This window comes from Sinocyclocheilus grahami, unplaced genomic scaffold (assembly GCF_001515645.1).
Source record: "Sinocyclocheilus grahami isolate Dianchi unplaced genomic scaffold, SAMN03320097.WGS_v1.1 scaffold87.1, whole genome shotgun sequence".
In the NCBI taxonomy this organism is placed as follows: domain Eukaryota; kingdom Metazoa; phylum Chordata; class Actinopteri; order Cypriniformes; family Cyprinidae; genus Sinocyclocheilus; species Sinocyclocheilus grahami.
Window position 1 is genome coordinate 874,637 of NW_015505266.1, and position 4,488 is coordinate 879,124.

A 4,488-nucleotide genomic window follows, 5' to 3' on the forward strand; every position below is an offset into this window, starting at 1 on the left:
ACAGAAGAGTAAAAGCTGCACCGTCCTCATTCTGTGGTCGTTTAATTCATATATAATAAGATGGTTAACTTTACTATGAATCTGAGCAGAAGTGCTGCAGACCTTAAGAAATAAAAGGAAACCACACCCTTGAAAAGAAGATGTGGTTGAACTTGAACTGACCGGACAACTTACTGTCATTAAAGCATTTCAGGAGCCTTTAAGTATTTAAGATCCATGAAGGTGAAACGGCATTTGGAAAGTGAACCCACAAATGCACAAATACTCAAATCAGCTTGTTAATGACTCCGAAAGAGACAAAAGATAAACAAGCAAAAACATTCGAAATTTGATTTATTCGAGAAGAAAATGTTATTATAAAACTTGATTGATATTTTAATTGCAGACAGATTTAAGTCATGTTTTATTATGAACAGACAAGAGCAAATCATGTTTTAAAGTCATAATCATAATTTCATTACATGTTCAAGCAGCTCTCAATTCTGATCATTTGAAGCAAACAGCGATAAATCAACACAATCTCTCAGTTTGAAGCTGTTTCATATACAGAGTTTGGCTGAACTTCTAGATATTCAGGATCTGTCAGTGCCGCTGGTCTGAATGGATGTTATTCCTCTGTCACGCTCACCGAACGTCCCGTCAGACTTCTAAATAAATGATTAAAAAAAACATACATTAGCTGCTTATTCACGTTTATAAAGACACATTTCTGTAGGAAAGCACAGGTAAAGTAACTTATTTAATGCATTACTTGGATTACTAAACTTTTTAAACTAAAGGCATTTTTCTTGCCACTATGATCTCAGTTATATTTGTATAAATGTGACCCTAGACCACAAAACCATTCATAAGGGTAATCTTTTGGAACTTCTTTTGGAAATCATCTGAAAGCTGAATAAATAATATTTTCATCTTTTCCGTTGATGTATGGTTTGTTAGGATAGGACAATATTTGGTCGAGATACAACTATTTGAAAATCTGGAATCTGAGGGTAAAAAAATAAATAAAATCAAAATACTGAGAAAATCGCCTTTAAAGCTGTCCAAATGAAGTTCTGAGCAATACATATTACTAATCAAAAATTAAGTTTTGATATATTTACGGTAGGAAATTTACAAAATATATTCATGGAACATGATCTTTACTTAATATCCTAATGATTTTTGGTATAAAAGAAATATTTATCATTTTGACCCATACAATGTATTTTGGCTATTGCTACAAATATACCCCAGCGACTTAAGACTGGTTTTGTGCTCCAGGGTCACAAATGTATTGCAGTTTCTCACTTACCAGGGGTGTGCAGTCTGATACCATCACTGATCTTTAAAGCCCAGCCTGCTTTTATACAGTAATAAATTCCCAAATCATCAACACTGACATTGTTGATTACTAATTCGCTTCTGTTTCCCTCTATATATTTGTTGCGGAATTTTTCATCATAATAATCAGTCTCTTCAGATCCAAATGTTCGCATTATCATCATTGGACGAGCTGGTAGTTTCATCAAAAACCATATAGCGGCTTTACATTTAAACTCACAGGCTAAAGTCACACTCTGTCCTAAAACCACCTGCTGATCGGGTGTGCAGTCTGATACCATCACTGATCTTTAAAGCCCAGCCTGCTTTTATACAGTAATAAATTCCCAAATCATCAACACTGACATTGTTGATTACTAATTCGCTTCTGTTTCCCTCTATATATTTGTTGCGGAATTTTTCATCATAATAATCAGTCTCTTCAGATCCAAATGTTCGCATTATCATCATTGGACGAGCTGGTAGTTTCATCAAAAACCATATAGCGGCTTTACATTTAAACTCACAGGCTAAAGTCACACTCTGTCCTAAAACCACCTGCTGATCAGTTAAAGCTTCTGTGGACTGACTCCACACAAACAGACCTGAAGAAACAGAAAACAGATCATTGAGATCATCTGATCATGACAGAATCACACTCAATCCCACAGAAATAAACTTACAGAGCAGTGAAAGCAGCAGCGTCTTCATTCTGGGAGCTTGTTGAACGTGTGTTCAGGTTGAGCTTGTGTTCAGGTTGAAGTTTATAGTGTCTCTTAGAGGAAGTGCTACTGCTGAGCTGCAGAAAATATCAAATTAAACAAATGACTCACTGAAATGAAGCAAGTTCAACCTGATCTGTTTATTGTAAGTGATGACTCATTTTGAAAAAAATAAGGTCCAAATATGCATCTTACATTCCAATCAAAATCAGTTCAAAATTGCTATATTATTTAGAAATCTAATACAAAAAAAGTTTATAAAATATACATTTTCTTTTGGAACTGGGTGTTTATCATGTCATATGCTGCAGATTAATCAAAATAACTTTCTGGTAATGGCAGCTGTCTTTACTCATTCCAGACTAAATGAACAGACACATGAGAGATCAAATTGATCAAGAACAGCAATCATCTACAGGCTACAGAAAGATTATATTGACTGAGTAAAACTTTTTATTTCAGTAAAATTTAGTAAGTCAAAATGGAAGTGTTATGGAAATGGTAATTAATTTTTTCATTATTATAGAAAATGTAATGAACCCCTTCTTGATGCACTTTATAAATAAACCAGAGGCTTAAAAGAGAACATTTATTACGAGATATTTCTTTTTTAATTACACTCTTAAAAATAAAGGTGCTTCAAAGGTTCTTCATAGCGATGCCATAAAATAACAATTTTTGGTTCCACAAAGAATCATTCAGTCAAAGATTCTTTAAAAAAAACATCTCTTTCTTACCTTTTTATAATCTGAAGAACCTTCTTTCGCCACAAAGAACCTTTTTGTGAAACAGAAAGATTCTTCATGGAATTGGAACCATTTAGACAAAAAAGGCTTTTCTATGGCATCGTGAAGCACCTTTATTTTCAAGAGTGCGTTTAGTCTAAGACAAATGTCCTTTTTAGGAAAAGCTACACAATTCAGCTCCCTTACGTATGTCTGAAAATAAAGGATCATGCAACCTCCAGATAAGCTGGATTTGAAATTTAGACAATTTTCACTTCCTTTTTTGTGTCATTCAATTTGAAATATTAAATGTACATAGGAAATATCTTTCAAAAACAATATATTTTAGTTTAGATGACTAACATAAGCGTTAGAATGATTTCTGAAGGATGTGACACTGAAGACTTAAGTATTGGCTGCTAAAAACTCAGCTTTGCCATCACAGACATTACTAATATTTTAACCTCCTGGGGTCGACGGTGGCGCCGGCGCCACCACGTGCATGTTTTACTGATAAGACTTAAAATGCTCTTCATTTTTGTTTGTACACATAAGAGTAATACACCATTCGAATCTGTAAAGGGTCTACTTTTATTTGTGTACACTCACAATATCAACAAAACATTGTGCTTTTGCAAAATAAAGAAAATATACAGGGTATGCTTGTAGCCGTCTCATTCTCCGCGCATATCTGTTTGAAACGCGTCACTAAAATGAACTGAAACTCAGCGAATATTTGACACACACACATGAGAGACATATCTATAGAAAGCTTAACATGTCTACTTTTAAACGAAGTAAGTCATGACAAAAACAAATATTATGTGACAAAGTAATCAGTATGAAACCAACGCGATGTCAACTCTTGGCCGTCACCCTCATTATTGCTAATGTGACGCTTTTGTTATTACAATAGTCCACGTGAAACACGCGCATGTAAACGCCCACATCACAGCTAACAAAGCAGCAAGACTTTCCCTCAAGTGCATCTCGGCTACTTCGCTTCTGGAAGAAGACGCGCTGAGAGGAATAAGCTTTGGATTTTCCTCAGAAGAACGCGCCGGCGTGATATTCAGTGGAGGATATAGTAAGTCTTTTTTTATTTGTCTTCTTGCATTAGTTGCTATTGTGTTTCTGTGACATAACTTGTACATATTTTACTAGTTACTTTTTCCAAACCGTGATTCCTGACTAAATGTACAATCAAGTGAAACATTATGAAGATTCATTCACTGCATTTATGTCTCACAACGCCAGGAACTTTTTTTGTATGTTCTGTAAAATAGACAGCAACGATATAAAAGTAATGTGAGTTATAATGTTAATATGTTGAATGTTTTATACTCGGTCATTGGCGTTCGCGATCGTCTGATGTGTAAACGTATCAAGTAAGCTGTAAATAAGTGATGCATCGACAGACATATACGCGCGTCCTTTCTTATCAGTGATGCTATTTATTTATCAGCTATGCATCTTCTGGTAATTGCTAACAACTATTTAAATTTTCGTTTAGGACTGTGGCTGCATCACTCGCATTATTGCACAAGAAAGGCACACGTGTCGTTCAGTTTTGAGTTCGCTGGAAAATCATACTGAGTAAGTGCACAGTAATTGTACTTTTATTATGCCTAGACTATATGGTAATATTATTTGTGGTTGATAGAATGCCAATAACAAAGAAACTACATTTTAACACCGTTTTCTCATGAAGTATGCATACTATACTAAGGTACTGTGGG

At 34.7% G+C, this 4,488-nt stretch overlaps 1 long non-coding RNA gene across 1 annotated transcript; it reads right to left on the reverse strand.

The window, feature by feature from the left end:
- Positions 1-386: 386 nt before the first annotated feature.
- LOC107586936 (uncharacterized) lies at positions 387-1,904 on the reverse strand. The gene is made up of 3 exons (XR_001609412.1): positions 1,861-1,904; positions 1,295-1,574; positions 387-647 (listed from the first exon to the last, which is right to left on the reverse strand). It is a non-coding gene; the product is annotated as an uncharacterized lncRNA (long non-coding RNA).
- Between the last annotated feature and the right edge of the window lie 2,584 nt (positions 1,905-4,488).